Raw genomic sequence first — 26,050 nt, 5'->3', positions numbered from 1 at the left:
TCTTCCCTTTTCCTGCAGTTTCTTTGGTGCTTGTGTCGTCTTGTCCATTTTGTCCTTTGAGTTGCTAGAAAGAGAGAGGTGAAGCGGGTTAGGTGTGGCTCAGTAGAGAGCACGTGTACAAGGTAGATTCAGATGACATTGGCAAGGTACTCGGCCCTGCCGGAAATTACCCTAATTCCTACTCTTCGGCACCGATCTCTTTCAGAGCGCAGGAGAGCTTGCGGCAGAAGGCGGGTCCAGGTGGATGCAGAGGACGCGGGCTTTGACTTGGCTGAGTGCGTGAGTGGGGAGGGCACGGGACAACTAGTAGGACAAACCCTGAACCCTCTCAAGAGGCTGGTTTCTAGAACTACCTTCCAAATGGCAGTGTTACCTTGTGAAAGGCAGGGAAAGACCCACACCCTAGTTAGAGGGAGCTCACTTTGGACCTTGGCGTGAAGAGGGCCGATGCAGAGAGGAGAAAAGGGAAAGCGTCCTGAACCCTGATTACGGGGCAGTCACCCTTTCTTTAGTAAAATACACCTCCTTTACACAATGAGGATGGGGGAGTCCTGAATGTGAAAAGATCTGGAAATGAACAGGTAAGGGAGGGATCCTGCTGAGTGTCCCCTTTCCAATCAATCCTCCGTCCCTCAGCGACACCCTTCCCGACTTACCTCCTACCCCACCAAGAAAATGACAACTTTGTGCCCCCTACCTTTACCAGAAAAGACCCCTCTGACTTGTGACGCGGTCCTGTTAGTAGGGTTAGGTGCACCCACGTGCCGGCTCTGAATACCACCGCATCTACCTACAACATCTCAACATGAACACATTTCAGAAAGGACCGCCACCTCAATCTCTTCCAACGTAGCCCGAGGAATCTCCTCTCTTTATCACCAAAGAGACACAAGGCCTGGAATTCGGACACAACTAACGGAGCTGTCCGAATCCCTACAGTTGACGCTCGTCAGTCCGACAGCGTTCTTTCTTGTGCACAAGAAAACAAAGGGTGAAAGTTGTGGTTGGTTGAGCGGTGTAAATTGGGCAGGGCAAAAGGACTTGAGGAAGGATTACACGGAAGTGAGGGTCCGAAAGGAGCCCCCCACCTCCCCTGTTCATTTCCAGACTTTGTGACGTTTTCTTGGTTGGGCCATTTCTTGGCTTTTTTGAGAAACGGGGCGAATTTTCCACGGCCTCCGCCATCCCCTTACAGCCGCCCCTTCGCCACACCATGTTCCATCTGACCGGGATAGGTCCCCAGTAAGATTTCACTTCAAATCTCAAAAAAGCCAAGTAGAAATCATTCTGTGGGAATTTACTGTGACTAAGAGAAACAGAAGTTCAACCCTTCTCAAGTGGTGGAGGGTCGGGGGGAGTCGCTAAGCCACAGGCACGGAAAGGCTCCCCTAGCTTAAGCGTGAGAGGTATAAGACCTTACACCCTGGTTACAGGGCAGTCATTTTGCCGGGCGTGTCAAAGTGACCTGTGGCTTAATTTGCATGGCAAAGGAGACCGAAACCCTCCTTACAGGGTGGTCCTTAAGCCAGGAGCCTTCCAATGGGCCAGAGCGAAAAGCGCTGTAAAGGAGAGACCTCCGTTCCCTCGGAAGTGGGTGGTCTCGTTGCCCAGCGAGTGCCAACGGCCCAAGAGGAGTTAGAAAGGGGAGACCTGCACCCTTCTGACAGGGAGGGGTCAACGGCACGGGGTATTTTAAAGGCTAGGTCCTAAGGAGCCCAAACCCACAGAGACCTCAACCCGTTTTAAAGGGGGCTCGCTCCGCCTCAGCTATGGAAGGGACCCATAAAGCATTTTGGTTTGTAAGGAATGGACCTTGATCCTTGTTTACAGGGAAGTCCTTTTACCGGGCACCTGAAGGGGGATTAAGCCTGTGAGGAAAAGTGTCGAACCCGATCCCTCGGTAGAGGGGTGCGGTGTGTGCGGTGTGTGCAGCCGTTGGCCGTGGCTTTTTCTTCCCTTTTCCTGCAGTTTCTTTGGTGCTTGTGTCGTCTTGTCCATTTTGTCCTTTGAGTTGCTGGAAAGAGAGAGGTGAAGCGGGTTAGGTGTCGCTCAGTAGAGAGCACGTGTACAAGGTAGATTCAGATGAAATTGGCAAGGTACTCGGCCCTGCCGGAAATTACCCTAATTCCTGCTCTTCGGCACCGATCTCTTTCAGAGCGCAGGAGAGCTTGCGGCAGAAGGCGGGTCCAGGTGGATGCAGAGGACGCGGGCTTTGACTTGGCTGAGTGCGTGAGTGGGGAGGGCACGGGACAGCTAGTAGGACAAACCATGAACCCTCTCAAGGGGCTGGTTTCTAGAACTACCTTCCAAATGGCAGTGTTACCTTGTGAAAGGCAGGGAAAGACCCACACCCTAGTTAGAGGGAGCTCACTTTGGACCTTGGCGTGAAGAGGGCCGATGCAGAGAGGAGAAAAGGGAAAGCGTCCTGAACCCTGATTACGGGGCAGTCACCCTTTCTTTAGTAAAATACACCTCCTTTACACAATGAGGGTGGGGGAGTCCTGAATGTGAAAAGATCTGGAAATGAACAGGTAAGGGAGGGATCCTGCTGAGTGTCCCCTTTCCAATCAATCCTCCGTCCCTCAGCGACACCCTTCCCGACTTACCTCCTACCCCACCAAGAAAATGACAACTTTGTGCCCCCTACCTTTACCAGAAATGACCCCTCTGACTTGTGACGCGGTCCTGTTAGTAGGGTTAGGTGCACCCACGTGCCGGCTCTGAATACCACCGCATCTACCTACAACATCTCAACATGAACACATTTCAGAAAGGACCGCCACCTCAATCTCTTCCAACGTAGCCCGAGGAATCTCCTCTCTTTATCACCAAAGGGACACAAGGCCTGGAATTCGGACACAACTAACGGAGCTGTCCGAATCCCTACAGTTGACGCTCGTCAGTCCGACAGCGTTCTTTCTTGTGCACAAGAAAACAAAGGGTGAAAGTTGTGGTTGGTTGAGCGGTGTAAATTGGGCAGGGCAAAAGGACTTGAGGAAGGATTACACGGAAGTGAGGGTCCGAAAGGAGCCCCCCACCTCCCCTGTTCATTTCCAGACTTTGTGACGTTTGCTTGGTTGGGCCATTTCTTGGCTTTTTTGAGAAACGGGGCGAATTTTCCACGGCCTCCGCCATCCCCTTACAGCCGCCCCTTCGCCACACCATGTTCCATCTGACCGGGATAGGTCCCCAGTAAGATTTCACTTCAAATCTCAAAAAAGCCAAGTAGAAATCATTCTGTGGGAATTTACTGTGACTAAGAGAAACAGAAGTTCAACCCTTCTCAAGTGGTGGAGGGTCGGGGGGATTCGCTAAGCCACAGGCACGGAAAGGCTCCCCTAGCTTAAGCGTGAGAGGTATAAGACCTTACACCCTGGTTACAGGGCAGTCATTTTGCCGGGCGTGTCAAAGTGACCTGTGGCTTAATTTGCATGGCAAAGGAGACCGAAACCCTCCTTACAGGGTGGTCCTTAAGCCAGGAGCCTTCCAATGGGCCAGAGCGAAAATCGCTGTAAAGGAGAGACCTCCGTTCCCTCGGAAGTGGGTGGTCTCGTTGCCCAGCGAGTGCCAACGGCCCAAGAGGAGTTAGAAAGGGGAGACCTGCACCCTTCTGACAGGGAGGGGTCAACGGCACGGGGCATTTTAAAGGCTAGGTCCTAAGGAGCCCAAACCCACAGAGACCTCAATCCGTTTTAAAGGGGGCTCGCTCCTCCTCAGCTATGGAAGGGACCCATAAAGCATTTTGGTTGGCAAGGAATGGACCTTGATCCTTGTTTACAGGGAGGTCCTTTTACCGGGCACCTGAAGGGGGATTAAGCCTGTGAGGAGAAGTGTTGAACCCGATCCCTCGGTAGAGGGGTGCGGTGTGTGCGGTGTGTGCAGCCGTTGGCCGTGGCTTTTTCTTCCCTTTTCCTGCAGTTTCTTTGGTGCTTGTGTCGTCTTGTCCATTTTGTCCTTTGAGTTGCTGGAAAGAGAGAGGTGAAGCGGGTTAGGTGTGGCTCAGTAGAGAGCACGTGTACAAGGTAGATTCAGATGACATTGGCAAGGTACTCGGCCCTGCCGGAAATTACCCTAATTCCTGCTCTTCGGCACCGATCTCTTTCAGAGCGCAGGAGAGCTTGCGGCAGAAGGCGGGTCCAGGTGGATGCAGAGGACGCGGGCTTTGACTTGGCTGAGTGCGTGAGTGGGGAGGGCACGGGACAGCTAGTAGGACAAACCCTGAACCCTCTCAAGGGGCTGGTTTCTAGAACTACCTTCCAAATGGCAGTGTTACCTTGTGAAAGGCAGGGAAAGACCCACACCCTAGTTAGAGGGAGCTCACTTTGGACCTTGGCGTGAAGAGGGCCGATGCAGAGAGGAGAAAAGGGAAAGCGTCCTGAACCCTGATTACGGGGCAGTCACCCTTTCCTTAGTAAAATACACCTCCTTTACACAATGAGGGTGGGGGAGTCCTGAATGTGAAAAGATCTGGAAATGAACAGGTAAGGGAGGGATCCTGCTGAGTGTCCCCTTTCCAATCAATCCTCCGTCCCTCAGCGACACCCTTCCCGACTTACCTCCTACCCCACCAAGAAAATGACAACTTTGTGCCCCCTACCTTTACCAGAAAAGACCCCTCTGACTTGTGACGCGGTCCTGTTAGTAGGGTTAGGTGCACCCACGTGCCGGCTCTGAATACCACCGCATCTACCTACAACATCTCAACATGAACACATTTCAGAAAGGACCGCCACCTCAATCTCTTCCAACGTAGCCCGAGGAATCTCCTCTCTTTATCACCAAAGAGACACAAGGCCCGGAATTCGGACACAACTAACGGAGCTGTCCGAATCCCTACAGTTGACGCTCGTCAGTCCGACAGCGTTCTTTCTTGTGCACAAGAAAACAAAGGGTGAAAGTTGTGGTTGGTTGAGCGGTGTAAATTGGGCAGGGCAAAAGGACTTGAGGAAGGATTACACGGAAGTGAGGGTCCGAAAGGAGCCCCCCACCTCCCCTGTTCATTTCCAGACTTTGTGACGTTTGCTTGGTTGGGCCATTTCTTGGCTTTTTTGAGAAAAGGGGCGAATTTTCCACGGCCTCCGCCATCCCCTTACAGCCGCCCCTTCGCCACACCATGTTCCATCTGACCGGGATAGGTCCCAAATAAGATTTCACTTCAAATCTCAAAAAAGCCAAGTAGAAATCATTCTGTGGGAATTTACTGTGACTAAGAGAAACAGAAGTTCAACCCTTCTCAAGTGGTGGAGGGTCCGGGGGAGTCTCTAAGCCACCGGCACGGAAAGGCTCCCCTAGCTTAAGCGTGAGAGGTATAAGACCTTACACCCTGGTTACAGGGCAGTCATTTTGCCGGGCGTGTCAAAGTGACCTGTGGCTTAATTTGCATGGCAAAGGAGACCGAAACCCTCCTTACAGGGTGGTCCTTAAGCCAGGAGCCTTCCAATGGGCCAGAGCGAAAAGCGCTGTAAAGGAGAGACCTCCGTTCCCTCGGAAGTGGGTGGTCTCGTTGCCCAGCGAGTGCCAACGGCCCAAGAGGAGTTAGAAAGGGGAGACCTGCACCCTTCTGACAGGGAGGGGTCAACGGCACGGGGCATTTTAAAGGCTAGGTCCTAAGGAGCCCAAACCCACAGAGACCTCAACCCGTTTTAAAGGGGGCTCGCTCCTCCTCAGCTATGGAAGGGACCCATAAAGCATTTTGGTTGGCAAGGAATGGACCTTGATCCTTGTTTACAGGGAGGTCCTTTTACCGGGCACCTGAAGGGGGATTAAGCCTGTGAGGAGAAGTGTCGAACCCGATCCCTCGGTAGAGGGGTGCGGTGTGTGCTGTGTGTGCGGTGTGTGCAGCCGTTGGCCGTGGCTTTTTCTTCCCTTTTCCTGCAGTTTCTTTGGTGCTTGTGTCGTCTAGTCCATTTTGTCCTTTGAATTGCTAGAAAGAGAGAGGTGAAGCGGGTTAGGTGTGGCTCAGTAGAGAGCACGTGTACAAGGTAGATTCAGATGACATTGGCAAGGTACTCGGCCCTGCCGGAAATTACCCTAATTCCTACTCTTCGGCAACGATCTCTTTCAGAGCGCAGGAGAGCTTGCGGCAGAAGGCGGGTCCAGGTGGATGCAGAGGACGCGGGCTTTGACTTGGCTGAGTGCGTGAGTGGGGAGGGCACGGGACAGCTAGTAGGACAAACCCTGAACCCTCTCAAGAGGCTGGTTTCTAGAACTACCTTCCAAATGGCAGTGTTACCTTGTGAAAGGCAGGGAAAGACCCACACCCTAGTTAGAGGGAGCTCACTTTGGACCTTGGCGTGAAGAGGGCCGATGCAGAGAGGAGAAAAGGGAAAGCATCCTGAACCCTGATTACGGGGCAGTCACCCTTTCTTTAGTAAAATACACCTCCTTTACACAATGAGGGTGGGGGAGTCCTGAATGTGAAAAGATCTGGAAATGAACAGGTAAGGGAGGGATCCTGCTGAGTGTCCCCTTTCCAATCAATCCTCCGTCCCTCAGCGACACCCTTCCCGACTTACCTCCTACCCCACCAAGAAAATGACAACTTTGTGCCCCCTACCTTTACCAGAAAAGACCCCTCTGACTTGTGACGCGGTCCTGTTAGTAGGGTTAGGTGCACCCACGTGCCGGCTCTGAATACCACCGCATCTACCTACAACATCTCAACATGAACACATTTCAGAAAGGACCGCCACCTCAATCTCTTCCAACGTAGCCCGAGGAATCTCCTCTCTTTATCACCAAAGAGACACAAGGCCTGGAATTCGGACACAACTAACGGAGCTGTCCGAATCCCTACAGTTGACGCTCGTCAGTCCGACAGCGTTCTTTCTTGTGCACAAGAAAACAAAGGGTGAAAGTTGTGGTTGGTTGAGCGGTGTAAATTGGGCAGGGCAAAAGGACTTGAGGAAGGATTACACGGAAGTGAGGGTCCGAAAGGAGCCCCCCACCTCCCCTGTTCATTTCCAGACTTTGTGACGTTTGCTTGGTTGGGCCATTTCTTGGCTTTTTTGAGAAACGGGGCGAATTTTCCACGGCCTCCGCCATCCCCTTACAGCCGCCCCTTCGCCACACCATGTTCCATCTGACCGGGATAGGTCCCCAGTAAGATTTCACTTCAAATCTCAAAAAAGCCAAGTAGAAATCATTCTGTGGGAATTTACTGTGACTAAGAGAAAGAGAAGTTCAACCCTTCTCAAGTGATGGAGGGTCGGGGGGAGTCGCTAAGCCACAGGCACGGAAAGGCTCCCCTAGCTTAAGCGTGAGAGGTATAAGACCTTACACCCTGGTTACAGGGCTGTCATTTTGCCGGGCGTGTCAAAGTGACCTGTGGCTTAATTTGCATGGCAAAGGAGACCGAAACCCTCCTTACAGGGTGGTCCTTAAGCCAGGAGCCTTCCAATGGGCCAGAGCGAAAAGCGCTGTAAAGGAGAGACCTCCGTTCCCTCGGAAGTGGGTGGTCTCGTTGCCCAGCGAGTGCCAATGGCCCAAGAGGAGTTAGAAAGGGGAGACCTGCACCCTTCTGACAGGGAGGGGTCAACGGCACGGGGTATTTTAAAGGCTAGGTCCTAAGGAGCCCAAACCCACAGAGACCTCAACCCGTTTTAAAGGGGGCTCGCTCCGCCTCAGCTATGGAAGGGACCCATAAAGCATTTTGGTTTGTAAGGAATGGACCTTGATCCTTGTTTACAGGGAAGTCCTTTTACCGGGCACCTGAAGGGGGATTAAGCCTTTGAGGAAAAGTGTCGAACCCGATCCCTCGGTAGAGGGGTGCGGTGTGTGCGGTGTGTGCAGCCGTTGGCCGTGGCTTTTTCTTCCCTTTTCCTGCAGTTTCTTTGGTGCTTGTGTCGTCTTGTCCATTTTGTCCTTTGAGTTGCTGGAAAGAGAGAGGTGAAGCGGGTTAGGTGTGGCTCAGTAGAGAGCACGTGTACAAGGTAGATTCAGATGACATTGGCAAGGTACTCGGCCAAATCTCAAAAAAGCCAAGTAGAAATTATCCTGGGGGAATTTACTGTGACTAATAGAAACGGAACCTCAATCCTTCTGATGGGGTAGGGGGATGGGGAATCTCTCAGCCACAGGTTCTAAAAGATTCCCCTTGTTTAGGTGTGGCTCATTAGACATCAGGATTACAAAGTAATCTCCCCGTATGGAAATTACCCTAATTCCTAATTTTCAGCACGTGTGTGTTGCAGAAGTTAGGAGAGCTTTCACGAGAACTCAGCACCTTCTTCCTAGTCGGCACAAACTGCTTGAGGTTTCCTGCTTAGCGTCTTTTTCTTGGTAAGCTCAAGCCTGCACACACCTTTGCCCCCTAGGACCATTTGTGTAGTGAGTGCAAGCTGCTTTAGGAGTTTCCTACCCAGTACTTTTTGTAATATCAGTAGTAGAGTCTGTTCCCCTTTCCTTTCCATGTCTCTTCTCCAGTAAGGGTATCATCTACAGGGTTACCTCCTGCCCAGTCCTTGAGGTTGGCTTCCGTGGTTTTTGACTCATCGCCTTCTGCCCAATCAACAGGAGCTGCCTCAGTGATTTTTCTGCTCAGCACCTCCTGCCCAATCAGCAAAACACACCTCTGGGCTTCCCTCCCAACACCGCCTACCCGGTCAGCGCCAACCCCCTCAGTGACTTTTCCCACCCAACACCTCCTGCCTTGTCAGCAAAACCCACCTCTGGGCTTTCTCTCCCAACACCTCCTACCCACTCAACACGAGCCACCTCAGTGACTTTCCCACTCAGAGCCTCCTGCCCAGTCAGTGCCAGCCCCTGAAAGATTTTCCCATCCAGCGCTTTCCCTCCCAACTCCTCCTACCCAGTCAGCGCCAACCCCGTCAGTGACTTTTCCCGCCCAGCGCTTCCTACCTAGTCAGCACCAGCCCCGTCAGTGATTTTCTAGCCCAACACTTCCCACCCAGTCAGCGAAACCCACCTCTGGGCTTTCCCTCCTACCCTGTCAGCACCAATCCCCTCAGTGACTTTTCCCGCCCTGCGCCTCCTACCCTGTCAGCACGAGCTGCCTCAGTGATTTTCCTGCCCAGCACCTTCTGCCCAATCAGCAAAACCCACCTCAGGGCTTTCCCGCCCAGCGCTTCCTACCTAGTCAGCACGAGCCCCCTCAGTGATTTTCCAGCCCAACACCTCCCACCCAGTCAGCGAAACCACCTCTGGGCTTTCCCTCCCAACACCTCCTACCCAGTCAGCGCCAATCCCCTCAGTGACTTTTCCCGCCCTGTGCCTCATACCCTGTCAGCGCGAGCTGCCTCAGTGATTTTCCTGCCCAGCACCTCCTGCCCAATCAGCAAAACCCACCTCAGGGCTTTCCCGCCCAGCGCTTCCTACCTAGTCAGCACCAGCCCCGTCAGTGATTTTCTAGCCCAACACTTCCCACCCAGTCAGCGAAACCCACCTCTGGGCTTTCCCTCCTACCCTGTCAGCGCCAATCCCCTCAGTGACTTTTCCTGCCCTGCGCCTCCTACCCTGTCAGCACGAGCTGCCTCAGTGATTTCCCCGCCCACCACCTCCTGCCCAATCAGCAAAACCCACCTCTGGGCTTTCCCTCCCAACACATCCTGCCCAGTCAGCACCAGCCCCCTTAGTGATTTTTCCGCCCAACACCTCTTTTATCTGTTTACAATGCAAATATTTCTAATCAAAAGTAATATAAAGTGAGAACTGTACAATTTGCATTCTGTGTTGTAACTGAAATCAATATATTTGAAATGTAGCTCAGCTCTGAATGTTAGGGCCTAGATGACTGAGGGGCAGGAAGCCAGGCAGTGCAGTTTCCTACATTAGTGTACATTAAAGTGCTGTTGTAGGAGACATTTCTAGTCTAAAAACATGGGCAGGAGCGGATTTTGGCTAAGGAATGTCAACGGAGAAAGGCTGTACCTGGAGGATTGAGCCGGGGGGGGGGGGGTGAATCCACCGGGTCTGATCCTGCTGCCATTGAAAGCAATTGGAGCTTTGCTGCTGAGTCCAGCTGGAGCAGGAATGGGCCCAAAGTTCAGGGCTGCCCGCGGGGGGGGGCAAGTGAGGCAATTTGCCCCAGGTCCCGCAGGGGCCCCCATGAGAGTTTTTCGGGGCCCCTGGAGCGGGGTCCTTCACTCGCTCCGGGGGCCCTGGAAAACTCTTGTGGGGCCCGGGCCCCCGAAGCTTCTTCCACTCCGGGACCCGCCGCTGAAGTGCCCTGAAGACTCGCGGCGGGGGGTCCTTCTGCCCCGGGACCTGACGCCGAAGTGCTGGGTCTTCGGCGGCAGGGACCCTCCGCCGCCGAATACCCCAGGCCCCCTGAATCCTCTGAGCAGCCCTGCCAAAGTTAGCTGCTTTGCCCGGGCCTGGCTCTTGTGTATGCATATGATCCTCACTGCCATGCTGAGAGCCATGGAATGCAGGAGGGGATGGCTGTGGGGACTGTACCACCTGGTGTGAACTCTCCAGGACTCTTTGGTAAATGACAGCATGGGCCCAGCCCTTCACTTTATGACGGCCTCTAAGCTCCCTGTTGTAGCTATTTCCAGTGAGCCTGCTATTGGCGGCAGATAGCTGGAGAAGCTGAGCTCCATACACCGTACAGTATTCTGTGTGGGGCTTCCAGGTAAGTCCTTAGAGTAGCAGGACCTGCCAGAGATGTTTTTTTCTGCAAGAGGTTTGGGTTTTCCTTGGAAGTCCTTAGCGAAATATCCCTTCCCCCAGCCTTCCCTGTTCTACAATCTGCTACTTAGCCGGTCAGCTGTCACCCTGACCCCCAGATGTGGCTGCATTTCAGCGCTGCTCTTTGCGTAGGGTTGGAACGCATTTGGGGATAAAAGGTGCTATAAAAATACAGGAGGAGTTGCAGCTCTGGGCCCAGTGGGTGACCTTGGCAGTGCAGTTGCCAGCGTTGTATTGATCAAAAACCGGACTTTTGTTGCTGTTTTTGCATAGTCAGTTTTGCAATTGATACGTCTGTATTTTCAGCTCAGTGGGCAATCGGTTTACTGGCTGATGTGGTGCCAAGTTGCTCCGTACATCTTTAGACAACTGCAGGCTGCAATCTGTCAGGGGCTTTTTGGACAAGCATATGCTTTTCTACTTATTACGCTGATCTAGTGCTCTTTAATCCAGTCATCTAACTCCGAGGAGCTGACAAAGTCAGCCCTGCTCAGCCTGATGACCGGTCCTCCTTCCCCTCGAAGGAGGAGGACCCAGCTAGGCTAGATTGCACCAGGGCAGAGGCAATGCATTGTCTGCCCTGCAAGAGACCCCCATTCTGCAGCACATTCAGGCAGTGGCAGAGCAGGGTGTGAGTTTAGGGGGCACAAATGAGAACAGGGCAGGTAAAAGAGGAATTAACCCTTTACAGGGTAAAGAGGGATTTTATGCTACCCTTAGTTGTATGTTTATGACAGGGACATAGGCAGACAACAGGGAGAAGCGCCGGACCACTGAACGTTGACTTCTTTGATGGGGTCAACAAGCACGTGGACCGAGAGGATCCAGTGGCTACAGTGTACTATGATTTTCAGAAAGCCTTTGACAAGGTCCCTCACCAAAGGCTCTTACGCAAAGTAAGCTGTCATGGGTTAAGAGGGAAGGTGCTCTTATGGATTGGTAACTGGTTAAAAGATAGGGTAGAAAATATCATGTTGCCTCTATATAAATCCATGGTATGCCCACATCTTGAATACCGTGTGCAGATGTGGTCACCCCATCTCAAAAAAAGATATATTGGAATTGGAAAAGATTCAGAAAAGGGCAACAAAAATGATTAGGGGTATGGAACGGCTTCTGTATGAGGAGAGATTAATAAGACTGGGACTTTTCAGCATGGAAAAGAGACGGCTAAGGGGAGATATGATTGAGGTCTATAAAATCATGACTGGTGTAGAGAAAGTAGATAAGGAAGTGTTGTTTACTACTTCTCATAATACAAGAACTAGGGGTCACCAAATGAAATTAATAGGCAGCAGGTTTAAAACAAATAAAAGCAAGTATTTCTTCATACAATGCACAGTCAACCTGCGGAACTCCTTGCCAGAGGATGTTGTGAAGGCCAAGACTATAACAGGGTTCAAAAACGAACTAGATAAGTTCACGGAGGATAAATGCATCAATGGCTGTTAGCCAGGAGGGGCAGGGATGATGTCCCTAGCCTCTGTTTGCCAGAAGCTGGGAATGGGCGACGGGATGGATCACTTGATGATTCCCTGTTCTTTTCATTAGCTCTGGGGCACCTGGCACTGGCCACTGTGGGAAGACAGGATACTGGGCTAGATGGACTTTGGGTCTGACCCGGTAGGGCCATTTTTACGTTTTTATGACTTTTATTGGAAGTCCTCAGGAGCAGCTACTGCTGCCCTGCTCCCATACAAACTGCGCTCTGTGCTCCCAGCCGATCAGAGCGCAAGGTAAGGGGAACACCTGTGAGGGCAGCGCCCCCAGCCCCTGCAGCTGTGCTGTTAATTGAACTACAGGGTTGTTTGGGTGCATCATGGGGCTGGAGAAGCAGGTGTTGCTATTCCCGGGTTGTTCAGAGGAGATACAAAGACAGGGATTTGGGGCTGTCTCTTACGTGGGACATGAGCCAGGAGTTGTTAATGTTAGAGATGGCATAGACTAGAGCAGGGGCAGGGCCTGTCTCTTTATTCCCTTTGCGTACAGCGCCTAGCACAATGGGGTCATGGGCCATTTGCTACGATAATTCAGATAATAAATCAGTGTTCTGCATTGCAAGACCCGCGAGCCAGTGGCGGCTCCCATCGAGCCTAAGTGCGCTAAATTCCCTCTAAGCTGCGCAGTCGCGCAGCTGGCTATAACTAGCCGTGCAGCAGCTCTAAAGGGCCACACGGCAGGGACCTGAAGAGGAGAGAGGTAGGGGGTGGGTGGGAACTGGGGAGGGGATCAAATTGGGGCTTGCAGGGCTGCTGTGGGCCTCTCCCCAGGCCCGGAGCTCCCTGCTGCTGGCAAGTGGGAGAGCGGGCCCTTCTCCGGAGCCCCATACTCCCTCCCTGTCGGCCCTCCTGCTGGGGGGAGTCCTCCGGCACCAGCCCTAGGGCAGCCTGCCTGCACCCCAAACTGCTCATGCCTGGCCCCACCCTAGAGCCTGAACCCCCAGTCAGAACTCTCCCCCCACCCCCCGCATCCCAAGCCTCTGCCCCAGCTCTGAGCCCTCTCCTGAACCCCGCATCCCAACCACTCTCCTCCAGCCTTAAGCCCCTTCCACACCCCAAACCCCTCATCCACACCTCCACCCCAGACCCCTGATGAAGGAAATGCTTTGTGCATTACCCCGCGTAGCCACACGGTGTCACTGTTGCTCCATGCAGAAAATGCTCTGTGCATTTCCCCGTGTAGCCACCCAGTGTCACTGTTGCTCCTTAAGGAAATGCTCTGTGCATTACCCCGCATGGCCACACAGTGTCACTGTTGCTCCCTGAAGGAAATGCTCTGTGCATTACCCGGTGTGGCCACATGCTGTCACTGTTTCTCCATGAAGGAAATGCTCTCTGCATTACCCCGTGTGGCCACACAGTGTCACTGTTGCTCCTTAAGGAAATGCTCTCTGCATTACCCTGCGTGGCCACACAGTGTCACTGTTGCTCCATGTAGAAAATGCTCCATGCATTACCCCGCGTGGCAACCTAATGTTACTGTTGGTCCATGAAGGAAATGATCTCTGCATTACCTCGGGTGGCCACACAGTGTCACTGTTCCTCCTTAAAAACAACAAGGAGTCTGGTGTCACCTTAAAGACTAGCAGATTTATTGGGGCATAAGCAAGACGGGTACCCAGAAATCACCTACTACAGGACAGGCCCAACAAGGACAATAACAGAACACCACTGGCCATCACATACAGCCCTCAGCTAAAACCTCTCCAGCGCATTATCCACGATCTACAACCTATCCTGGAAAATGATCCCTCACTCTCACAGACCTTGGGAGGCAGGCCAGTCCTCGCTTACAGACAACCCCCCAACCTGAAGCAAATACTCACCAGCAACTACACACCACACCACAGAAACACCAACCCAGGAACCAATCCCTGTAGCAAACCCCGTTGCCTACTCTGTCCCCGTATCTACTCTGGCGACACCATCAGAGGACCCAACCACATCAGCCACACCATCAAGGGCTCATTCACCCACACATCCACTAATGTTATATATGCCATCATGTGCCAGCAATGCCCCTCTGCCATGTACATTGGCCAAACCGGACAGTCCCTCCGCAAAAGAATAAATGGACACAAATCGGACATCAGGAATGGTAACATACATAAGCCAGTAAGTGAACACTTCAGTCTCCCTGGTCATTCTATTACAAATTTAAAAGTCACTATCATTGAACAAAAAAACTTCAGAAACAGACTTCAAAGAGAAACAGCAGAACTAAAATTCATTTGCAAATTTAACACCATTAATCGGGGCTTGAATAGGGACTGGGAGTGGCTGGCTCATTACAGAAGCAGCTTTACCTCTCCTGGAATTGACACTCCTCATCTGTTATTGGGAGTGGACTACATCCACCCTGATTGAATTGGCCCTGCCAACACTGGTTCTCCACTTGCGAAGTAACTCCCTGCTCTTCATGTGTCAGTATATAATGCCTGCATCTGTAACTTTCACTCTATGCATCTGAAGAAGAGAGGTTTTTACCCACGAAAGCTTATGCCCAAATAAATCTCTTTTTTATTTTTGTAGATACAGACTAACACGGCTACCCCCGATACTTGTTCCTCCTTAAGGAAATGCTCGTGCATTACCCCACGTAGCCACACAGTGTCACTGTTGCTCCATGAAGGAAATGCTCTGTGCATTACCTTGGGTGGCCACACAGTGTCAGTGTTGCTCCATGCAGGAAATGCTCTGTTCATTACCTCGCGTGGCCACACAGTGTCACTGTTGTTCCATGAAGGAAATGCTCTGTGCATTACCCTGAATGGCCACACAGTGTCACTGTTGCTCCATGAAGGAAATGCTCTGTGCTTTAGCTCGCGTGGCCAGACAGTGTCACTGTTGCTCCATGTCGAAAATGGTTTGTGCATTACCCCGCATGGCCATACTGTGTCACTGTTGCTCCTTAAGGAAATGCTCATGCATTACCCCGCGTGGCCACACATTGTCCCTGTTGCTCCATGCAGGAAATGCTCTGTGTTTTATCTCACGTGGCCACACAGTGTCACTGTTGTTCGCTGCAGAAAATGCTCTGGGCATTACCTCGCATGACCACATGGTGTCACTGTTGTTCCTTGAAGGAAATGCTCTCTGCATTATCTTCAATGGCCACACAGTGTCACTGTTGCTCCATGAAGGAAATGCTCTGTGCATTACCTTCGGTGGCCACACAGTGTCACTGTTGCTCCATGAAGGAAATGCTCTGTGCATTACCTCACATGGCCACACAGTGTCACTGTTGCTCCTTGAGGAAATGCTCTGTGCATTATCCCGCGTGGTCACTCGGTGTCACTGTTGCTCCATGTAGAAAATGCTCTGTGCATTACCCCGCGTGGTCACTCGGTGTCACTGTTGCTCCATGTAGAAAATGCTCTGTGCATTACCACACGTGGCCACACAGTGTCACTGTTTCTCCTTAAGGAAATGCTCGTGCATTACCCCACGTGGCCACACAGTGTCACTGTTGCTCCATGAAGGAAATGCCTTGTGCATTACCTCACATGGCCACACAGTGTCACTGTTGTTCGATGCAGAAAATACTCTGTGCATTACCTCGCGTGGCTACATGGTGTCACTGTTGCTCCATGAAGGAAATGCTCTGTGCATTACCTTCGGTGGCCACACAGTGTCAGTGTTGCTCCATGAAGGAAATGCTGTGTGCATTACCCCAGGTGGCCACACAGTGTCACTGTTGCTTCATGAGGGAAATGCCCTGTGCAGTACCTCACATGGCCACACAGTGTCACTGTTGTTCGCTGCAGAAAATGCTCTGGGCATTACCTCGCATGACCACATGGTGTCACTGTTGCTCCTTGAAGGAAATGCTCTGTGCATTACCCCGCATGGCCACACAGTGTCACTGTTGCTCCATGAAGGAAATGCTGTGTGCATTACCCCACATAGCCATATGGTGTCACTGTTGCTCCTTAAGGAAATGCTCGTGCATTACCCCGCGTGGCCACAAATTGTCACTGTTGCTCCATGCAGTCGATGCATGCGGGCAGTGGACCCCATGAGTCCCCCGGCTCCTTCCTCGCTGCGCTCAGGCTTTGCGGCTCCCGGGAGTGTGAGCTGCCACCATTGCTGCCACTCCAAGAGCAGGCTCCGGGCTCCGCGCCCCGGCAGTGGCTCATATGCCCGGGAGCCGCAGACCCCGAGCACAGCAAGGGGGGAGCTGGGGGGCGCACGAGGGCCTCTGCCCGCATGCATCTGCTGCAGCTGCAGGCGCCCCTGGGGGGACGCCTGTCCGCAACCTGGGCAGGAGGGGCAAGGGGCACAGCTGCTCCCCGCTAGCGGCGCTGCCACCTTTGCAGGGCTCCTCCCCCCCCGCGCCGCACCGGCTCCTCCATGGTGGGGGCTCGCTGCCCCCACAAGCCGACGTTCTGGCTCTCTGGTGTCTCCGGAAGGCGGTTCCTCCCTGCCAAGCCAGGGCACCGCTTTTTGGCAAACTAAGATCCTGTAGGCTGACATGTCCTGAGTAAATATGACCGTCATGCACAACTGTTTTTGTCAGTACATTCAGAAACTGACAGTATATACCTGGTTTCAGAAGAAGTGGGCTGTAGTCCACGAAAGCTTATGGTCTAATAAATTTGTTAGTCTCTAAGGCCTTGGCTACACTGGCAATTCACAGAGCTGCACTTGCTGGGCTCAGGGGTGTGAAAAAACACCCCCCCCCGAGCGCAGCGAGTGCAGCGCTGTAAAGCGCCAGTGTAATCAGCGCCTGCAGCGCTGCATGCTCACGCGCAGCACTGCAAGCTATTCCCCTCGGAGAGGTGGCGCGACTACACTCGTACTTCACAGCACTGCCGCTGCAGCGCTGTGAATCCGCGAGTGTAGCCAAGGCCTAAGGTGTCACCCACCTGTTTATGCTCTCTTTATGTGTGTATATATATCTCCTCAATATATGTTCCATTCTGTATGCATCCGAAGAAGTGGGCTGTAGTCCACGAAAGCTTATGCTCTAATAAATTTGTTAGTCTCTAAGGTGCCACAAGTACTCCTGTTCTTCTTTTTGCGGATACAGACTAACTCGGCTGCTACTCTGAAACAAGTACTCCTGTTCTTTTTGAATATATACCTGGGGGTTGGCAAATGCCTGTTAAGTGGCTTCATTACCCCTTGAATGGCTCTTTAACAATTTCAGTGTTGTGCTGATAGGTCTGGCAGGCTGGAGGCTTTTTCTCTTTTAACTACTAGATCCCCTTCCCAGGAAGACTCCGAGCCTGCAGGAAGGGTCAGAACAGGGATAGGAAATCCAGAAGGGTCGACACTAAGACCCAGTGGGAGCCCCTAACCACTTGGCACCCTAGGCGGCTAGTTCGCCTAGTGGTTGCACCAGTCCTGCATACCACTTAGCCACTGATGCCTATTGAACTTATCCATAGAGCAGCCCCATGGACTCTCTCTCTCCTCTCCTCTCATTGTGCCGTCTCCCTTCATAGGACAAGGGCAGGTGTGGTAGGTGTGCATCCCCACAGGCTAGGTCTCGGGAGTCATGAAGAAGTAGGAGGGGACGAAAATCATGCAGGGCAGTGGGTGCAAGAATGGAGCGGTGACTGTCGGTGTTAACTCGGTCTCTGTTCATTGAGGGGGGCAGATGTAGATATGATGGAAAAGGGAGGCAGGGATGAGGGCAAGAGCTCTGTGTAATGACGGCTCATGCTTGGCTTTTGCAGCTGCTCTTACAGAGGAATTGTTGTTCAGGAGCCCTAGGCAGAGGAGAAGCTGGCAGAAGTGGATCTGAGCAGCTTGGACATCCTTCTAAGCAGATATGAACAGTCCTCAGCTTTCTGCCTCCCTCATAACTACACTTCACAACTTTTAGCGGCACGGCTGAAGCCTAAGATAAATGCATGGTAGTAGCTGAGTACACACGGCTGCTTCTCTTTAGGTGAGGCTTGGTTTCTCATAAAAGTTTTCCTCCTTGTTCTGGGTGTGGGAGGAGAATTTCCCTATTTTGGGATTAGCTGTGGGATTACGACCAGGGGAAGAGACAATAGTCTCTTCTGCACAGTGACTCTCTTGGGTGCAGGTGCAACGGGCTGCTTAACATTAGAACGTAAGAATGGCAATACTGGGTCAGACCAAAGGTCCATCTAGCCCAGTATCCTGTCTTCCAACTGGCTAATACCAGGTGCTTCAGAGGGAATGAATAGAACAGGTAATCATGAAGTGATCCATCCTGTGTGGCCCATTCCCAGCTTCTGGCAAACAGAGGATAAGGACACCATCCCTGCCCATCCTGACTAATAGCCATCGATGGACCTATTCTCCATGAATTGACCTAGTCCTTTTTTGAACCCTATTATAGTCTTGACTTTCACAGCATTCTCTGGCCAGCAATTCCAGAGGTTGAGTGTGCGTTGTGTGCTTTTTAATTGTATCTATAAAGGTGTAATGGGACAGGGAGAAGAAGAACATACACCGATGATAACTTTTGTTTTTCCCTCTTGTATTCTGCTTAGTAGGAAGGAGAAAGAAGTCAAGGGTAAGAGCCCACCCCCGGTGTGAGATGGAAGGCACGCAAGAGCCATGAGACAGTGAGCATTGTTGATGCCAGGCTATGGCGATGCCATCTAGCTGGAAACGGAGCAGCCGTCACTGTCAGTGAGCTAAGTGTCTGGTTTGGTGAGGAGTCTGGTCACGGCCCACATGGCTCCAGGCAGGGATGCGCCGTTAGCTTGGTCTGTGTTTGTAAGAAAAGGTTCCCGTCTAGCTGTGGCTACGAGGGAGACAAGGTCCCCCGTTATCAGGGGCTGCTCATTTTGTCTGGCCAGGAGCGGTGTGTTCATCGCAGCGAAAGGTTGCATCTAGGAGGATGACTCTAGCTGGTGAGTTTCTTGCCTTCCTTCCATGTTTCTCTCTCTCTTCTCTAGTGTGTTGTCTGACCCATTTTCTCGGTCTGTCCTTGTCTCTACTTGTTCGGTCTCCTTTCGTTGAACACGGGCAGGCATGCTAGGTGTGCATCCCCACTGGCTAGGTCTCGGAAGCCATGTAGAAGTGGGAGGGGACAACAATCACGCGGGGCAGCGCGCGCATGAGTGGAGCATCGCTGTCAGTATTGACGCAGTCTCTGTTCATCGAGTGGGGTTGATGTAGACGGGATAGGAGAGGGAGTCAGGAATGAGGGCAAGATTTTGCCCATCAATTGAGTTTTGTGGAGTGATGGCTCCGGCTTGGCTTATTTGTGGCGCTTGCAGAGGAACAGTCGAGCAGCAGCCGAAGGAAAAGCTGGCAGAGGTGGACCTGAGCAGCCTGGACATCCTTGTAAGCAGAGATTAACAGTCCTCCGCTTTCTGCCTTCCGCATAACTGACTGTGAGTAAGCCGTCAGTGCTTGGAATTCCTCATCTGTGCTCGCTCTAATTTTCTTCACAGGCCATGAGCTTCCTCACTGGGCACGGGGCTCTGTGGGATTGAGGCGGGGGAGGGGCCAGAGTCTGCTCTGCAGAGTGACTATGTCGGGTGCCGTTGCAAGGGGTGCTTTTTGGTTGTAATGCTAAAGGTGTAACGGGAAGAGGGTTGAGGGCAGGTATGCTCAGTCCTCAAGTCTCTTCCTTCTCTATCACTGGGTGAGCTTCCCTGGTCATGCCACTCTAGGTATCCTCTCTGAAGCAGGCCATATTCAGTAGCGGACATGAGCAGGGGTCTGAGAGTAGCCCTCGGCCTGTGTCTCCAGTCACCAAGTTGCACCACACATGTTATGTGAAGGGTCCAGAGATCTGCACAGCACTCTGGGCTGACCTGCTCCAGGCTGGGCTCCTGGGTCCTAACCCTCCTGGTTACTGCTCCCCGAGGGCTCTGCTGGCCCTGGAGCCCGACCCCAACCCGAGCGGCTCTTAAGGTCTGTGAGTGGTCGAAGGGCGGCCGGGAACTGAGGAGCAGCCACAGCCCCGGGAACCCATACAGCACAAGGACAAGGGTGGGGAGCGCTGTGGCTACCTGCATCATTGTGCCACCTAGCGTAGCAGTCGCCCTACCCTGCCTGGCTCTGGCCTCTGGGCTGGTGAAGGGCTGGAGCCTCTGAGGGGCGGAGGCAGAACTTGCACTTCAGTGAGGGGTGAGGCCTCGTGGTGGTGGTGGGGATGCAGCTGCCACAGTTTTCTGTCTACCCCACCTCAGCTCCCCCAGTGAGGAAGGGGCTGGTGCTGCCCCTGCTGCCCACAGGCTGTCACTGCTCCTCCAGGGCAGATGCACGCTGCGCATTTCCCCAACTGGCCACCGGGTGTCACCGCTGCTCCAGGAGAAACACAGTCTGTATGTTACCCTGCCTGCCCGCCGGATGGCGGTGATGGTCCAAGGCAGATAGCCCAGACATTACCCCGGCTGGCCACCGAGTATCAGTGCAGCGCTGTGGGGGGGAAATGATTTCTGCCTTACCCTGAGTGGCTACATAGTGTCTGTGTTGCTCCACGAGGGAAATGCTTTGTGCTTTGCCGCGAGTGGCCACCAAGTGTCACTGCTGCTGCATGGGGGACATGCTCTGTGCATTGCCGTGATTGGCCACTGGGTGTCACTGTTGCTCCAGGGCAACTACATTCTGAGATATACCCCAGGTGGCCTCTAAGATACATGTGTGGTAAAGGCTGAGTACAGACGTCTGCTTCCCTTTAGGTGGGGTTCGGTTTGTAATAAAAGTTTTCCTCCTTGTTCTGGGTGCAGAGGGAGAATTTCCCAATATTGGGAGCAGCTGATCTTCCTGGACAGGGAGAAGCATGTTCACCTGAGCAGAGGCCTGGAACCGGAAAGGTGAGTACAGGTGCTGAATTTGTCCTTCTTCCTATGTGTCTCTCTCTGAGCTCTCATATGTTGGCCAACATACTCTCTCTCTCTCCCCTTGTCCTGTCTCTTTGCATAGAACATGGGCAATGGTGCATGCTCACAGGCTTGGTCTGGGGCGTCTGCAACCCACTGGGGCATTGGGAGGGGGAAGAGAAACATGATGGTACTAGATCCTCCATTGGTAGTGGTGGGGGTGACTGTGGGAGTTGACTGTCACTGTTCATCAAGTGGGGCTGATGTACAGTGGATGGGAGAGGGAGGGCAGTATCTCATACACCAATAGACCTTTGGGCAGTGATGGCTCCTGCTTGGGTTATATGCTGTGTTTGCAGAGGAATCGCCCAGGACCCCAGCCAGAGGAGAAACTGGAAGAAGTGAACCTGAGCAGCCTGGACATCCTTGTAAGCAGAGATGAACAGTCCTCCGCTTTCTGTCTTCTGCATGACTGGCTGTGAGTGAACAATTATGGCACTCTATTGCTCATCCGTACCACTCTAGTTTTCTTCCACCATTCTCCTGCTGCTCTCTGGCCCTGCTGTATCACGGCACGCAGTGTCACTGTTGCTCCTTAAGGAAATGCTCTGTGCATTACCCCAGGTGTCCACCCAGTGCCACTGTTGCTCCATGGGGGAAATGCTTTGTGCATTACCTGGATTAGCCACCCAGTGTCACTGTTGCTTTATTTGGGAAATGCTCTGTGCAACTATACAGAGTGTCCACCCGGTGTCAATATTGCTTCATGAAGGAAATGCTCTGTGATTACCCGGGGTGGCCACACAGTCTCATTTTTGCTTCATGAGAGAAATGTTCTGTGCAATTACACTGAGTGGCCACCGGGCGTCACTGCTGTTCTGCAGGGGAAAAGCTCTGACCATTTCCCCGATTGGCCATGTAGTGTCTCTGTTGCTCCATGAAAGAAATGCTCTGTGCAGTCGTCCAACTGGCCGCCCAATGTCACTGCTGCTTCTTAAGGGATTACTCTGAGGGTACTGCAGGTGACAACACAGTGTCACTGTTGATCAATGGGGGAAATTCTTAGTGCATTACCCCTTGTGGCCACCTAGTCAGTCTTGCTCCCTGAAATGCTTTGTGAATTACCTGGATTAGCCACCCAGTGTCACTGTTGCTCCCTTTGGAACTACTTTGTGCATTACCTCGAGTGGCCACCAGGTGCCACTCCAGCTCCCTGAAATGTTTACAGATGTCACTGTTGCTCCAGAGTAGCAGCCGTGTTAGTCTGTATCCACAAAAAGAAGAACAGGAGTACTCTAAGGTGCCACAAGTACTGTTGCTCCAGTAGGGTAATGCTTTGTGCATTACCCAAAGTGGCCACATGGTGTCATTGAAAAGAAGAACAGGAGTACTTGTGGCACCTTAGAGACTAACAAATTTATTAGAGCATAAGCTTTCGTGGACTACAGCCCACTTCTTCGGATGCATAAATTTGTTAGTCTCTAAGGTGCAACAAGTACTCCTGTTCTTCTTTTTGCGGATACAGACTAACACGGCTGTTACTCTGAAACTTGTCATGGTGTCATTGTTACTTCATGTGGGAAATGCTCTGTGCTATTACATCGAGTGGCCACCTGGTGTCACTGTTACTGCCTAAGGAAAATGCTTTGTGCATTCCCCTGGTGGGCCACCTGGTGTCACTGTTGCTCCACGAGAGAAATGATCACTCAGTTTCTGTTCATCCAGTGGGGCTGATGTAGATGGGATGGGAGAGGGAGGCAGGGATGAGGGCAAGATTTCACACACCAATAGAGATTTGTGTAGTGATGGCTCATGCTTGGCTTTTGCAGCTGCGCTTGCAGAGGAATTGGCCAGGAGCCACAGCCACAGGAGAAGCTGGCACAAGTGGACCTGAGCAACCTGGATATCCTTCTAAGCAGATATGAACAGTCCTCAGGTTTCCGCCTCCCAGATAATTGGCTCTGAGTAAGAGGTCAGTGCTTTGAATTCCTCATGTGTGCTCCCTCTAGTTTCTTCACAGGCCGTGTGCTTCCTCGTTGGGTACGGGCTCTGTGGTATCAAGGATGCGGAGGGGCCACAGTCTACTCTGCAGAGTGACTATGTCGGGTGCCGTTAAGGGGGCCAATACAGGGAGGAGAAAAGGGAAAGAGACCTGAACCCTGATTACAGGGCAGTCACATTTTCGTTAGTAAAATATTCCTCCTTTACACAAGGCGGGGGAGGAGTCCTGAATGTGAAAAGATCTGGAAATGAACAGGTAAGGGAGGGATCCTGCTGAGTGTCCCCTTTCCAATCAATCCTCCATCCCTCAGCGACACCCTTCCCGACTTACCTCCTAACCCACCAAGAAAATGACAACTTTGTGCCCCCTACCTTTACCAAAAAAGACCCCTCTTACTTGTGACGCGGTCCTGTTAGTAGGGTTAGGTGCACCCACGTGCCGGCTCTGAATACCACCGCATCTACCTACAACATCTCAACATGAACACATTTCAGAAAGGACCGCCACATCAATCTCTTCAAAAGTAGCCCGAGGAATCTCCTCTCTTTATCACCAAAGAGACACAAGGCCTGGAATTCGGACACAACTAACGGAGCTGTCCGAATCCCTACAGTTGACGCTCGTCAGTCCAACAGCGTTCTTTCTTGTGCACAAGAAAACAAAGGGTGAAAGTTGTGGTTGGTTGAGCGGTGTAAATTGGGCAGGGCAAAAGGACTTGAGGAAGGATTACACGGAAGTGAGGGTCCGAAAGGAGACCCCCACCTCCCCTGTTCATTTCCAGACTTTGTGACGTTTGCTTGGTTGGGCCATTTCTTGGCTTTTTTGAGAAACGGGGCGAATTTTCCACGGCCTCCGCCATCCCCTTACAGCCGCCCCTACGCCACACCATGTTCCATCTGACCGGGATAGGTCACGAGTAAGATTTCACTTCAAATCTCAAAAAAGCCAAGTAGAAATCATTCTGTGGGAATTTACTGTGACTAAGAGAAACAGAAGTTCAACCCTTCTCGAGTGGTGGAGGGTCGGGGGGAGTCGCTAAGCCACAGGCACAGAAAGGCTCCCCTAGCTTAAGCGTGAGAGGTATAAGACCTTACACCCTGGTTACAGGGCAGTCATTTTGCCGGGCGTGTCAAAGTGACCTGTGGCTTAATTTGCATGGCAAAGGAGACCGAAACCCTCCTTACAGGGTGGTCCTTAAGCCAGGGGCCTTCCAATGGGCCAGAGCGAAAAGCGCTGTAAAGGAGAGACCTCCGTTCCCTCGGAAGTGGGTGGTCTCGTTGCCCAGCGAGTGCCAACGGCCCAAGAGGAGTTAGAAAGGGGAGACCTGCACCCTTCTGACAGGGAGGGGTCAACGGCACGGGGCATTTTAAAGGCTAGGTCCTAAGGAGCCCAAACCCACAGAGACCTCAACCCGTTTTAAAGGGGGCTCGCTCCTCCTCAGCTATGGAAGGGACCCATAAAGCATTTTGGTTGGCAAGGAATGGACCTTGATCCTTGTTTACAGGGAAGTCCTTTTACCGGGCACCTGAAGGGGGATTAAGCCTGTGAGGAAAAGTGTCGAACCCGACCCCTCGGTAGAGGGGTGCGGTGTGTGCTGTGTGTGCGGTGTGTGCAGCCGTTGGCCGTGGCTTTTTCTTCCCTTTTCCTGCAGTTTCTTTGGTGCTTGTGTCGTCTTGTTCATTTTGTCCTTTGAGTTGCTAGAAAGAGAGAGGTGAAGCGGGTTAGGTGTGGCTCAGTAGAGAGCACGTGTACAAGGTAGATTCAGATGACATTGGCAAGGTACTCGGCCCTGCCGGAAATTACCCTAATTCCTACTCTTCGGCAACGATCTCTTTCAGAGCGCAGGAGAGCTTGCGGCAGAAGGCGGGTCCAGGTGGATGCAGAGGACGCGGGCTTTGACTTGGCTGAGTGCGTGAGTGGGGAGGGCACGGGACAGCTAGTAGGACAAACCCTGAACCCTCTCAAGAGTCTGGTTTCTAGAACTACCTTCCAAATGGCAGTGTTACCTTGTGAAAGGCAGGGAAAGACCCACACCCTAGTTAGAGGGAGCTCACTTTGGACCTTGGCGTGAAGAGGCCCGACGCAGAGAGGAGAAAAGGGAAAGCGACCTGAACCCTGATTACAGGGCAGTCACCCTTTCTTTAGTAAAATACACCTCCTTTACACAATGAGGGTGGGGGAGTCCTGAATGTGAAAAGATCTGGAAATGAACAGGTAAGGGAGGGATCCTGCTGAGTGTCCCCTTTCCAATCAATCCTCCGTCCCTCAGCGACACCCTTCCCGACTTACCTCCTACCCCACCAAGAAAATGACAACTTTGTGCCCCCTACCTTTACCAGAAAAGACCCCTCTGACTTGTGACGCGGTCCTGTTAGTAGGGTTAGGTGCACCCACGTGCCGGCTCTGAATACCACCGCATCTACCTACAACATCTCAACATGAACACATTTCAGAAAGGCCCGCCACCTCAATCTCTTCCAACGTAGCCCGAGGAATCTCCTCTCTTTATCACCAAAGAGACACAAGGCCTGGAATTCGGACACAACTAACGGAGCTGTCCGAATCCCTACAGTTGACGCTCGTCAGTCCGACAGCGTTCTTTCTTGTGCACAAGAAAACAAAGGGTGAAAGTTGTGGTTGGTTGAGCGGTGTAAATTGGGCAGGGCAAAAGGACTTGAGGAAGGATTACACGGAAGTGAGGGTCCGAAAGGAGCCCCCCACCTCCCCTGTTCATTTCCAGACTTTGTGACGTTTGCTTGGTTGGGCCATTTCTTGGCTTTTTTGAGAAACGGGGCGAATTTTCCACGGCCTCCGCCATCCCCTTACAGCCGCCCCTTCGCCACACCATGTTCCATCTGACCGGGATAGGTCCCCAGTAAGATTTCACTTCAAATCTCAAAAAAGCCAAGTAGAAATCATTCTGTGGGAATTTACTGTGACTAAGAGAAACAGAAGTTCAACCCTTCTCAAGTGATGGAGGGTCGGGGGGAGTCGCTAAGCCACAGGCACGGAAAGGCTCCCCTAGCTTAAGCGTGAGAGGTATAAGACCTTACACCTTGGTTACAGGGCAGTCATTTTGCCGGGCGTGTCAAAGTGACCTGTGGCTTAATTTGCATGGCAAAGGAGACCGAAACCCT

General features: G+C 52.3%; 1 long non-coding RNA gene across 2 annotated transcripts in view; it reads left to right on the top strand.

Annotated features, from left to right (window-relative positions):
• The window catches only part of LOC128825717 (uncharacterized), a 99,252-nt gene that overhangs the window by 25,968 nt on the left and 47,234 nt on the right, over positions 1–26,050 (top strand). The window contains exons 1-7 of one of the 2 annotated variants that reach the window (XR_008442707.1): positions 6,048–6,138; positions 8,193–8,280; positions 18,626–18,988; positions 19,358–19,474; positions 20,819–20,905; positions 21,271–21,389; positions 22,741–22,883. This is a non-coding gene — a long non-coding RNA (uncharacterized LOC128825717). Of the gene's footprint in view, positions 1–6,047; positions 6,139–8,192; positions 8,281–17,833; positions 18,049–18,622; positions 18,989–19,357; positions 19,475–20,818; positions 20,906–21,270; positions 21,390–22,740; positions 22,884–26,050 lie in introns of those variants that run through there. The other variant, XR_008442706.1, reaches the window with a different exon arrangement.

This window comes from Malaclemys terrapin, chromosome 18 (assembly GCF_027887155.1).
Source record: "Malaclemys terrapin pileata isolate rMalTer1 chromosome 18, rMalTer1.hap1, whole genome shotgun sequence".
In the NCBI taxonomy this organism is placed as follows: Eukaryota; Metazoa; Chordata; order Testudines; family Emydidae; genus Malaclemys; species Malaclemys terrapin.
Note: the sequence above shows the minus strand (reverse complement) of the source record. Positions and strands in the feature narration are given on the sequence as shown.